This window comes from Xenia sp. Carnegie-2017, unplaced genomic scaffold (genome assembly GCF_021976095.1).
Source record: "Xenia sp. Carnegie-2017 unplaced genomic scaffold, XeniaSp_v1 HiC_scaffold_4, whole genome shotgun sequence".
NCBI lineage: Eukaryota > Metazoa > Cnidaria > Anthozoa > Malacalcyonacea > Xeniidae > Xenia > Xenia sp. Carnegie-2017.
The window spans coordinates 1,215,983-1,229,657 of record NW_025813504.1 but is presented as its reverse complement, the minus strand read 5'-3'; the positions used below and the strand labels follow the sequence as shown (position 1 = coordinate 1,229,657).

The window sequence follows — 13,675 nt, the reverse complement described above, 5'->3', positions numbered from 1 at the left end:
TGTTATCTGCGTAAAATATTAAATTGCTTTTTCAATGTCAAGCTAAATCAACTAAAGTGGTAAAGAAAGGATCATCTTTATGCTTCAGGAAAAATTTAAAAGTTCATAAAAGATCTTATTACCATTATTTAATACTAGCCACGCTTGCATCGTTCACAGAAAATAACAAGCACTATAAACCAAATGGTTTTTCATACAAAAATTTAAACCAATCAAAATTCGTGATGATTTAGTGCACCTTGAAGCTTCAAACAAACAACACAGCGATGAAAGATACACAAATATATTTACTTACGTCGAAAAAAACTTGCTTCTCGTTTGCTAAAAATATCAACGAAATTCACAATTTTTATAAAAAAAAAATACGACAATACAATAACAGCACTTTTACAATCATGTTAACAGTTTTATCGTACAATTAAATACGTAATTGTTCCATTTTTTATATTATATATTTTTATATATAAAGGTCTTGTACACTCTAGCATATGTAAATTCTTATAGTTTAACTTGCCGAAGAAAAATTATATACGTCATCAGATTGACATGTATTTTGCAGGGGATCACAGCAATGTGATACAGGCAGCTATTCGAGTTAAGTTACTTACAAACGTAAGTTACTTAGTATTCAAAAATTGTAATCTTGAAGCTTATTTGTTTCTCACAATCAATATTCGTCCAAGGTTACCTTAACTTGTGGACTGATCCTGTCAGTCGGGTGTAGCTAACTAAGCTAAGTCATATCACTCACATGTGCATGCGATTGTAAAATTTGTATAGTAATTTCTATTTGTAAAACAGTGTACTAGGGTAAATGTTTGCTCATTAAGATGATCAAGAAGGGAATGGATAAGGACTCTAGTTTATCTTTTCAAGAAGGAAGCAAAGTATAGGTCTCATAAAAGCTAACATAGCCTACAATACATAGTTTAGCCACTGGATTGGCTGGTTTATTTCAGCTTTGTAACGTGGTACTTACCACATAATTTAAGAGTAATGTGTTACTACCATTTAAGAGTAATGTGTTAGAGTTACTTACCACTACCATTGTTTTCTTCTATTTCAGCAATATTGCAAACCACGCAACTTAATATTAAAGTTTAAATTGAACTTTAAAGAAAAATTCAATAAGAAGAGCAATCACTATACTATAAACGATTGAGGATATCCAAAACTTCGCTAGACAGTGCATTGCGGTAAGTAATAGGTTGCTTGAGGGCGACCAGGCAGGCAAGTCACCAGGCATGGTGTTTGAATAGACGTTTCAAATTGACTTATAGAGTCAATTTGAGCGTATTTTCACAATTAGCGTATAGAGTTCATTTAAGGAAGAGACTGGGTTGAGTGATCGCCTGCAAATTAAGCTTGCATTGGTCTAATATTCTAAGCTGTTTAGTTATGACTATTTTGAAGATATATTTGCAGGATTTTTTAAAGACTATGACTTCGATGATTCGCAAGCCAATTGCAATTTGCAAATACGCACGGATTTAATTAGTATAAATAGTTATTGCGGATTTAATAAAAACGACAAATTTTTTTAAAGTAGAGATGTTTCGACATCTCATGATGCAATCTTCAGAGTAAGTGAAATAATAAACTTTAACAACGCCTAAATAATAAATTTTAACGACGCCTAAATAATAAATTTTAACGACGCCTAAATAATAAATTTTAACGACGCTGGCTTAGCAACGCCTACCAGCTGTATATTCGAACACGGTTATCTATCATAGAGATTGTACCAAAGCGCATCGTCACGCAATTGCCACAGCTAACGAGTTAAAATAGTAATGATTTTACCTTATCTTATTTGTAAAGTTAATGCATTATAACAAAAAAGAAAAAAATATTGCTATTCATGCGATTAACTTCTCGTGCTTCTCATATACTACCCTCAATACAGTCGCAGAGTAGTCTGGAGCCAACGCTAGTTGTCATTTAAGGGTTGTTTATACGCAAAAGAATAATTCGCAGAATACTTCGCCAAAGTCTCTCACCCAGTTATCGCATTTATTACGGTATTGTAAAAACGCAAGTTAAAGCTAGTCGTCATTCAAGGGCAGCTCATACGCACTACGCCACAGTACTAGCATAATCTCGCAAAAGTCGTCGCTTACTCGGTGATCACACTAATTACGATGCTGTAACAACCGAACCCAACGCTAATACGGCGCTAATGTTTGATTTGTGTACGTCCTACTGCCTTATCTGCCAGCGTCGCATGGTAAATCCAGTGATAAGAGAATTTATCTCATTGAAGCAGCACAATTCGATGCTATACTCCTAACTACAATGGGTCAAAATTGTCAGATAACTCGCTGAGGGCAGAGGGAGTTGTAATTGACTTGGAGTGGCGAAATTCCTGCGGAATGTCACTATGGTGGTCAGGCTCTCAATGATTGGGATCACTTACGAACATGGTCAAGTTGGTCAAATGCAAACTGGCCGCAACCTCCCGTCTGGACCTCACCTTCCACACACGTAAGTACATTTAGTGACAACTGATATTAATTCCACGTCTTACCCTCCATTCCGCTTCCGTCGTTCCGTTCCCGCGTTTTACCACTACCCATTTATTCGGTTATGTAGACGTCAAATATCATCAAAATAAGTTAAGGAAGAGATTTTAAGTGTGGAATCAGACCCATACGAAAGTGCGTTTGAGTGTTCGTGATACGGTTTACTGGAGAGCTTTTGTTGCAATCTGTGTGCCGTCAAGTGGTCTTTATGAATTGAGCTGAGCATTGCACGCTTTTTTGTCGTTTTCATTTTGTTCAGCATGTTCAATGCTTTGTCGCTAAAACTAAATGTTCAACATTAAAAAACATTAACGTTATGTCAAAAAAATCAATTAATGGCAGAGTTCTCAGAAATTTTACGTGCATTTTCAACGATAACCAATGACAAAGAATTCACTGAACGTAAATTCATTTTTTGCTTTTCCACCTCGATGTGCAATGCTTTTACTGCTCTGGCTTGATGGTTCTTCTGCATCAATCAAATTCACTGTAACCTGAACTAAAGCACAAAAAATGCAAAAATAATTCGCCCTGCTTATCTATATAACTATAACGTAGTAAATACTTAACAATGAAAGAACACGTCATTGACGCTTGCACTCACATATATTAATGAGCTAATTAATTCAGAAATTAATTCTAACTTTAGACTCATGGCTTTGCAGCATTCGTCATATGCAGCCTTTCGGAGCGATTATCTTAGAATAGTATTACCTTAAGTACAGCAGCTACAGTATAAATGTATATAATGTATAATATTTACTCAACCACTTACACTGATCTTTAAACACTGGTAGCCAAATGTTGGCAGAATTGAGAGAGACGTCCTGGCTTGCAGCAATGTTCATGTATTGACTATAGGACTTTTTGTCATCTTTTGTCTCAATCTGATAATAATAACGGTGAAATGCTTTGTCGCCTTTTTTGTTGCCCAAAGATAAACAAGAACTTCTTTGGCAGTCTCGGGGACGTTAGGGTTTTTTAGCTCGTAAATATTGGCGTCTCCTGCCATATCCGGTAGCTCACCATAACTCTTTGCAAGCGGTGTATATGCCATTTTTACGAACTAAATGTTAACAGTTCACAATATGATTTTAAAGAATAGTTCTAATTTGCATTATCAATAAGTTTAGTTTTGCCAAAAAATGAATAAAAAGTACACGCCTTGGTTAATGGCTAAGGTCAGCTGGTGCAACAAATCTGTCTTTGAGACATTCGATGAAAATTGCTTTTACTTGCATTGTGGTGTTTTAAAGATACTGAATTCTTTCACTAATGTGTTTTTTCAATTAATCGCTGAATGAAAACTCAATTGAACAAAGTTGCACAACTTAACATGTACCGAAAAATGTCATTGCACGTTTTCCTTTTGTTGACACATTGCACATTTTCCTTTTGTTGATACGATTTATTTCGTAAAAACACAGATTATATGTTAAAAATACTTGCTTTATGTACACATTTGTACTTCTTTTGTTATTCGACACATTTTAGACTTAGTCTTTCAATTCAGCAAAATAACTTTTGGCAAATTTCCATTTCATAGGTACTTAAATTTATAACGCACGTCATCAAAAGAACAGGTCTTTCAACCCATCCCCCGCCATACCTACAAACCTTCGATTTTATATTTGTGCTCATGTCAATCTATATCATTGACTCATTGCTCATTGGTTTATGTATCAACGCAGCAACTAAGAAATCACTCACAAATACTGTTTGATAGTAAACGAGAACAAAGGTGAGTCGAATAACAGAAGAAGTACAAATATGTACGTAAAGCAAATATTTTTAACTTATAATCTGTGTTTTTAGGAAATAAATCGTGACAACAACAGGAAAATGTGCAATGTGTCAACAAAAGGAAAACGTGCAATGACATTTTCGGTACATGTTAAGCTGCGTAACTTTGTCTAATTTAGTTTTTATTCAGCGATTAATTGAAAAAACACATTAGTGAAAGAATTGAGTATCTTTAAAACACCACAATGCAAGTAAAAGCAATTGTCACCGAATGTCTCAAAGACAGATTTTTTGCACCAGCTGACCTTAGCCATTTGCCAAGGCGTGTACTTTTTATTCGTTTTTTGGCAAAACTAAACTTATCGATAATGCAAATTAAAACTATTCTTTAAAATTATATTGTGAAATGTTAACATTTAGTTCGCAAAAATGGCATATACAGCGCTTGTAAAGAGTTATGGTGAGCTACCGGATATGGCAGGAGACGCCAATATTTACGAGCTAAAAAACGCTAACGTCCCCGAGACTGCCAAAGAAGTTCTTGTTTATCTTTGGGCAACAACAAAAGGCGACAAAGCATTTCACCGTTATTATTATCAGATTGAGACAAAAGATGACAAAAAGTCCTATAGTCAATACATGAACGTTGCTGCAAGCCAGGACGTCTCTCTCAATTCTGCCAACATTTGGCTACCAGTGTTTAAAGATCAGTGTAAGTGGTTGAGTAAATATTTTACATTATATACATTTATACTGTAGCTGCTGTCCTTAAGGTAATACTATTCTAAGATAATCGCTCCAAAAGGCTGTATATGGCAAAGGCTTGCAGCCATGAGTCTAAAGGTAGAATTAATTTCTGAATTAATTAGCTCATTATTATATGTGAGTGCAAGCGTCAATGACGTGTTCTTTCATTGTTAAGTGTTTACTACGTTATAGTTATATAGATAAGCAGGGCGAATTATTTTTGCATTTTTTGCGCTTTAGTTCAGGTTACAGTAAATTTGATTGATGCAGAAGAACCATCAAGCCAGAGCAGAAAAAGCATTGCACATCGGGGTGGAAAAGCAAAAAATGAAATTACGTTCAGTGAATTCTTTGTCATTGGTTATCGTTGAAAATGCACGTAAAATTTCTGAGAACTCTGCCATTAATCGATTTTTTTGACATATACCTTTATATTTGTTTATGTTGAACATTTAGTTTTAGCAAGAAAGCATTGAACATGCTGAACAAAATAAAAACGAGAAAAAAGCGTGCAGTGTTCAGCTCAATTCATAAAGACCACTTGATTGCACACTGTGCACGATCAGCGAAAGAAACCATCGATTTTTCTCAGTCATCATTTTTAAACAATTTTCATGATCTATCCAAGAGATCTTCGTAACTCTACAATCTTTTTACTGAGAAATTCAACCACAATCAAAGTAATAAGGTCACAGTGATCAATCTCGTATATTTTTGCTGTGTCCGCATGCATTTGTTCAATCATGTGTACTATATTTCTTTTTTATTTTCAATCTCCAGTCAATAAACCAAAGCACAACAGCAACAGTCAAAGTAAACAGCATTTTCGAACATGACCTTCAACTGTTTACTCGTTCAACTAATAAATAAATAATGAGGGCTATCTGGTGTTTTTTTGGATGAAGTAAGAAATTCACGTTTTCACATATTATCCAGTACTTCCGGTTTTAATCTGTAGCTAATGCAGTCTAGGGTCCCTTTGATCATTAAAGTAATAAAAATTGATGATACAAGTTACAATGTTCATGTAATTTTCAAAACTTAAACGTTTACGTATATTTATCATTGCGACAAAGAAAGCTAAATAAAACTCAATTTGAGACTTAAATGTTTCAGCTGTATACAGGTGCATTTGTTCGTGGTCTTGTAAGTAGTCTATTATCAATGTCATCTTACATCTTTAGTCTTCTTCTTTCGTAATATCTGTTTATTGGAAAAACAATAAGCAGCCTTTGGTCTCGTCCGTGCCACTTTCCACTGAAACCAAGTTTAAAGGTAAAAGATGAGAAACATGTTGCTGTGCAACAACCATTCTACAATGTTCACCATGATGCTGTAAGTCAACAAACATAATACAAACTTTTATTTAATTCAAGAACATGAGTAATTTAGATATCTTCAGCTTATTGTGTTATGAAAAACTAAGTTAAAGAATTTCTAATTTGCTCTGCACTTGCGTCTGTATTCTGTAAAACAAACTTTGAAATTTCATCATCAGGAATAAGTTCAACATAATCTACAAAAAGTTTGTCAGCTCTACTCTCACAAATATTGTGTACAACACAACATGCTGCAATTTTCATAGGCAAATGATCTAAATTTGTATAATTCTTGTTAAGTAGGCATCTGAATCTGTTTTTTAAACGGCCAAATGCACACTCTACGACTTGTCTTGCTCGACTTATGTAGTAATTAAATCTCTTTTGAACAGGACTGAGATTACCATTGTTAGGATGCCTCTTCATGAACCATGGTAACAGTGGATATGCTGGATCACCAATAAGCATGAATGGTACATTGCAACCACATATCTCTTTTCCTCCCTAGAGTATATCAAGACCATGAATTTTCTAGTGGCTATTATCAAAAATGCAGTAAAATTTGCATCTGACCTAAGATAAGCTTTTTATTATAAGAACAGAAAACTTACATTTGGGAAAAGTTTTCCTGCTTCAGCTTTTGCAAACACTCACGAGTTTGGCAAAACTCTTGCATCATGGACTTGACCTGGCCACTTTATTCAAATGTCAGTGAATCTTCAAAATTTTTTAAATATATATTTTTTACCTTTTAAGTGTGTGTAATTTAATTCACTTTGTGTAACTTACTCACTCAACTATTTGAAACACATGTCTAAATTGATAAGAAACCTATTTTACATCAGTCACTGTTAAACTCTCACATGGGATCTAAAAATTGTTAGAAGGTGAAAAATGTCAGTTGCATAACAGGGAGGCAAAAATTTATTAAGTCAACCCTGACAAAAGCAGTACGTTTTGGTACTTGTATTGATGATCAACAACAGCTTGGAGAACAATAGAGTAGAATCTTTTCAATTGTAATAATCTTGTGCAGAATTTGAAGGTGCTACAATTTGAATATGAGTGCCATTAATGGCTCCAGCGCATTGAGGGAAGCCCCATGTCGTTAGAAAGTCATCAACGTTACTCTGCAGTCTATCGCCCGTTGACCATTTGATAACAAGACGCAGTAACACGTCAACAATAGCTTGGCAAACCTCGTTCACGATTTCACTGGCTGTACTTTTCCTATACCAAAACGCCAAGCTAAAGAACGCAAATCTTCATTGGTAGCCAAATGCCAAAGACAAATTCCTACTCTTTTTGGCACAGGGATAGCCTTTCTGAAATTTGTATCTTCTCGCAATAGAGTGTCATTGATCTTGTCGCAAATGAAGTCAAATGTTTCCTTAGACATACGAAAATTTTCTAGTCACAACCCATCATCTTTTCACATATCGATAGGTTTTCCCAGAACAAACCGGTGCCTTTGCTTGCATCCACCCAGAAACGTCCTTCACTCATTAATTTATTTCCTAGAGCGTTATTACACCAAAAATAAAACTGGCCGTCCCTTCTTTTACTTCGCTGTTTTCACAGTTTCAAAATATATTTCTTTTTCCTTTCACGACGCATTCGCATCTTTTTGTGGTATTCATATGTAATATTGAAAATGGTTGCGATCGCACTTGCAGCTAAATCGAGAGATCGGAGCCATTGAGTTCTATAATAACTGGAGCGGCTATCTCAAGCGCGGCCTTAGATATCGCATGTTGTAAAAAACATGGCGGATTTCGTTCGTTGCCGCTGAGATTTACCGAAATTCACCGCTTTTCCGAAAATTTCACAATTTCCCACTCCCTCCTGAGGCAAGAGTGAGAAAAATGTATGTGTGTATTTGGGATTCGGCAAGCAATTTTTTGATGAAAATCAAGGTAAAAACCTTAAATTCATAACAGCGAGTCAACTGTGGTTGTCAGTTATCTGCTCCTACGAGGATGCATTTATAACTATCGACGAAAGACCTATATGTCGGCTACACATGTATGAATGCAGATGTGCGTCGTTTTCTTACCAGCGTCAAATTTGTTTGATCGATTAAACTCTTTAGTCTATACAAAAGTATATCATAGTTCATCTCCACGGTTCACGAGAGAGAAGTCAGCTTATTTTTATCATTGCTATTTTGCTTCTTTTCATGCAATGGGCAATGGCTTTTCGCCACAATTGTAGGATTTTTACTTGTTTCTTTAAAAAGTACATATTAAATCTCTGGATATTTACGGATTTTCTGTAATTGAGTTTCATATGAAATTTCAAAAGACTCAAGTCTGCATAGGTTTGGTAAATGAAAACAAACAATATTGTATAGAAATTACTTTAAGTAACCTTTTTGTGATGTTCTGAAGTGCAAGTGCATCAAATACTTGTAAAGTTGTAGCACATTTTGATTTTGTTGTATTGATATATGAATTGGGCAAAATGCAAATAATTATCAAAACACTTATGCTTCCAATGTTGTTTATAATTCATTTGTAGTTTTAATACTTCTACCTTTCTTTTTCACATTGTTTTGTTTTTCCTATATTTGCAATAAAAGTGCACTATAATTTGAATGATTAACACAGTTTTCACCTCAATAATAAATTTCATAAGCAGTTGGTAGTGCATTTTGTTCTCTGAGTATCCACATTAGAAAGTTATTGGATTATATTACCTCTATATCATCAATCTCATGATAAGAAATAAGAAGCAAAAAATTTGTAGAAAAGCTTTGAAAAGTGAAAAACTTTTCTTTAAAAAAACAGCAATAATGCATATGATAAACCTCCATTCTGTACTCTAATAGGTAAATAAGCTCAAATTTTTCTTGAAGAAATATAAGAAATATATAAGAAATATATAGTACAGTAACTTTAAAGGTTTCATCACTGAATCTTTAATGCTTCAGTATAGTGCATTAGATATTAGTAACATTCAAGCAACACTCAACTAAAATATTTTGATAAAGATATGACATGATTTAAACATTAAGTTATATAAAACCTAATGGCTTATACAGTTTGAAGCTTCACATCTGCATCGAGTCATCATCAATCTCAGTACAAATGTTTACATAGACACAAACTTTATGGCCTTCCATTTTACATGTTTGTGAATTGACATTTCATTAAGCTTCAAAACACACACAACCTTCTTGCCATCTTTCTTTGGATCATGAACTTTAACTTCAAAGCATTCAAGGCATCCTTAGTGAATCCATTATCTCCGTCCATAGAATTTGACCATGATCAAATTAAATAACTCTGGATAGGGCAGACAATAAATCAATTATCTTTACAGCATTATCATTTTTTAAGACTCTGCCTGGTCAATAACATCTTCCAGTCATCTTTACTCCTTGATCTTCCCTGCATGTTGTCAGCAAATAGAACATAACAAGCTCTGCTCCAAATCATGGGTACCGTTGAGCTGATCATTTCTTTTGATACTTACTCACAGAGCAAAATGTGTGCAGGGTCTTTTTTGCTTTAGGGAAACTATTTTGCAAATAAATGGGTAAATTTACGATTTCATGCATTAACAAATGACAGAAAAGTATGCAGAATTTTATAAACAAAAACAGGAAAACATCAGTATATTTGGCGTTCAAGTCAGTCTTACAAAATACGATCTGTAATATGTATTTTATGGCTTTTCAAGTGCATGTATAATTGCTTTTCAATCGTTGACTGACTAACAAAACAAACAACTATCTCACCTGTGAGAAGCGATATGTTCCTTTTTATGGAAACTACGACATCCAACAATTGAACGATTGAAGTGTTGGCATTATAAAAGAAATGCCAAAAAAGAATCGTCACAGAATATGGAACTAACGTTATCCATATTCTGTGATATCGTGTTTGTTTTTGAAAAATTCTTAATAATTTACTATAGACACCAGGGGGAGGTCGAGAATATTATTTTTCTGCAAAGCGATCATTTCAGCGGAAATACGTCCGTTGGCCGCCATTTTTTGGCATCCTCGCCCCATTGAGTTCTATAATAACTGGAGCGGCTATCTCAAGCGCGGCCTTAGATATCTGATGTTGTAAAAAACATGGCGGATTTCGTCCGTTGCCGCTGAGATTTACCGAAATTGACCGCTTTTCCGAAAATTTCACAATTTCCCACTCCCTCCTGAAGAAAGAGTGAGGAAAATGTATGTGTGTATTTGGGATTCGGCTAGCAATTTTTTGATGAAAATCACGATAAAAACCTACAATTCGTAACAGCGAGTCAACTGTGCTTGCTTTCCAGTCATCGGCTCCTGCGAGGAAAGCTATTAACTATAAACTATGTACGAAAGAACTCTTTGAACGTTTTTAAACATCGTGTCTAATGTACATGTGCACGATGTGGACGATGTGGTCTCTTTTCAAGGTAAGGAGAAAGTCTTAAAGCCATGTCCAGCCGACAATTTAAAAAAGATAGTAAAAAACAAATTCTGAAGAAACGAGATATCTCGAGATGAAAAAATGTGAATGAAAACAAAACGCGAAGTGAACTGTAAAATTTCGATTTATTTCAAAGTCATCCTCAGACAGAATGATAATCCAAACTATGCATACACATATATATTTACAATGCATGAATTAAGTAACGAAAGTCAAGCAATAGAAATTAAATAGTTTGATATTTACGAAAGCGGAGCTGGAAGTGCTGTCATATTTTAAAAGGATGAATTGAAACAAGAGACCAGACTGGTGGAATGAGTGTATTGTAATTTAAGAGAAGAGTTGTAATTCTTTGCTAGCCTTAAGTCCCGTGTTAACAAACCATTTCTTAATATATGTGTATGCATGGTTTGGATTATCATTCTGTCTGTGGATGACTTTGAAATAAATCGAAAATTTACAGTTCACGTCTTGTTTTGATTCACATTTTTTACATCTCAAGATGTCTTGATTCTTCAGAATTTGTTCTTTACTTAACTCTTAAAGAGTACTCTATAGTCATATTTATGTCAATGTGGTAATGTATGTTAGTGCAATCAGACTAAGTTACACAACATATTTGCAATAAGAATTTTCTTTTAATGAAGTTTTGAGAAAAAAAACAATATATAATCTTTTTGTATTTCTGCTAAAGATGACTAAATGACAAAAAAAAATATTTAAAATTTATTTCCTTGTAAGGTATATTGTACAGTTGCTGCAATTGTTCAGCACGTTTTTGACTGGTAGGTTTCCTTCCCTACACTGCTTGGCAACATGGCCCAATCTTTTGCATATATAGCAACGTCGTCCTGTTAAATATTCATAAGGAAGTTGTAGTTCATGACACTTTTTATTTGTTTGTGTCATTAGCTTATTTCTGTTAACAATAATGCATGCAACTTGAAGTTTTCAACCATCTAATCAAGCTGATGTTTTATCACTAGGTCAATCAAACTTACTTCTTCTCATACGATTAAACTCTATACAAAAAAAAGTATATAATTGTCAATTACAATGGTCATGAAAGAAATGTTATTTCATTTTTTGTCATTACTTTTCTTGCATTCATTCATTTTGTGGCCTTTGTGGCCACAATTATAGCATCTTCCTTCATTAAAAAAACAATGGCAATTATCAGCCAGGCATCAAAGGCAATTAGTACATGTATACACTATACCACACCTTTAAATGAACTTTTTGCTTCGACATTGCTTTCTACATAAACAAATCGTTTGTTAGGTGCTGTTTGATTTGTTATGTGTATGATTAAATTTCAGGTTAAAAGACTCTTGGTGAAAAGACTCATGGTGAAAAGGCTCAGGTGAAAAGACAAAAGTATCATGTGAGAGCTGATGGGCATATATCATATATGAATGAGAACAGTATTGTATACAAAGCACTGTTTACCTTCTTTATTTTTTTGGTTTTCAGAATTGGAGCCACCTCAAATAGTAGTAGATTTTAGCACATTTTGATGCATTGTTGTATTGTGTAATAAAGCAAAAAACAATCATTAAACAGTATAACCATTTTTGGCTAAATACACACTTGCATTTTCATTATCTTCCTCTTCAGTTTCCTGACCTGTTTTGAATGCAATTGAACTATTTGAGTGATTTTCAGTTTTCAAAACAAAAACAAATTTTATACACATTTGATACCAGTGTCCATTGCTTTTTCCTCATCTGTATAATCTAGCATCTGGTGTTTTTGTATGCAAAAAACGATAAAGTGTAAATAGATATTTTGCAAGAAGGGATTTAAACCATGTAAATGAATCACTTTTGTTTACTTCCATGCTGAAAGCTTCATATAAAGCTTTTCAGATCAGAAATTATTAAATTATTGATCTGTACTAACCTCTTTTCATCCATGGACCACAATAGAAAGTTGGCAAATACAATAAAAACAAGAAATAAGCAAAGGAAAATTCAGACAAGTTTAAAAATATTTATAGTATTTAAAAAAAAGCGGGAAAAAAATGCAAATGACAAACGCCAATGCTGTATTCTGATTGGTTAACAAATCAAACTTTTTTAACTATGAAGAACTAAATATTGCATTGAATTTTAAAGTTTTTTATAGTTTGTAAGAGATGATTCCCATGATAATATACATGTAAATTTAGCGTGCACAAATCGTTAATTGCTGTATCAGTAACGTTGAAACAGGGTGTAAATCCTGGAGAGGGATTGATATGTGGTGGCTCAGCCTCTCCCTTTCAAAAGTTAGCAGTTTTGTCGAGCAAAGCATGTAATTTTGCGGAAATTAAAACGGCAAATATTAACGATGACGTTTGGATCAACTCATAACTAAGTAAAAGCGATTTTGCTGGTATTAACATAAAAATTACACTACGTTTTGTTGGGCAAATCAAATTCTGCAACGTTTCCCTCTCCATTCTCGGGACTCAAGTCACACCCCTGCATTCAAGTAAAATTCTTCTAAATTTTTTCAAGTTATTCGAAGTTTAACCATTGGCTTTTACAAGTCAAGAAACTATATAAACAATGTGAACTCATTGAACTATAAGGTACAAAAAAATGTTAAAGATAAAATGTTACGCATCATGAACGTTGTTCAAGGACTTCCGCATGCAGATCATCCCGGCAATATTCATAATGTCACCTGTAAGTTAAACACGTGCGTTTAATATTGAGTAACGTTTATTTTTAAAAGAACGTTAACAATTCATTTATCAATTGACAGACTGGTTTAATTTTGAAAAAAGCACTTACTACAACGCTCGATCTGATTGAAAGTGCTATCAATGTTACGACCACAAAATAGTTTTCTTATGTCGTCCAATTGGGCTGTTTTGTTGAGTATTTTTTTCTCTATAAAAAATAGTTCAAAATGAATATTGTGCTATTGTTGTTCT

At 33.9% G+C, this 13,675-nt stretch overlaps 2 long non-coding RNA genes across 2 annotated transcripts; one reads left to right on the top strand and one right to left on the bottom strand.

Annotated features, from left to right (window-relative positions):
• Positions 1 to 10,536: 10,536 nt before the first annotated feature.
• LOC124455793 lies at positions 10,537 to 12,337 on the top strand. The gene is made up of 2 exons (XR_006952030.1): positions 10,537 to 10,738; positions 12,072 to 12,337. It is a non-coding gene; the product is annotated as an uncharacterized LOC124455793 (long non-coding RNA).
• Positions 11,455 to 12,006, bottom strand: LOC124455792. The gene is made up of 4 exons (XR_006952029.1): positions 11,977 to 12,006; positions 11,849 to 11,902; positions 11,754 to 11,774; positions 11,455 to 11,603 (listed from the first exon to the last, which is right to left on the bottom strand). It is a non-coding gene; the product is annotated as an uncharacterized LOC124455792 (long non-coding RNA).
• Positions 12,338 to 13,675: the final 1,338 nt, after the last annotated feature.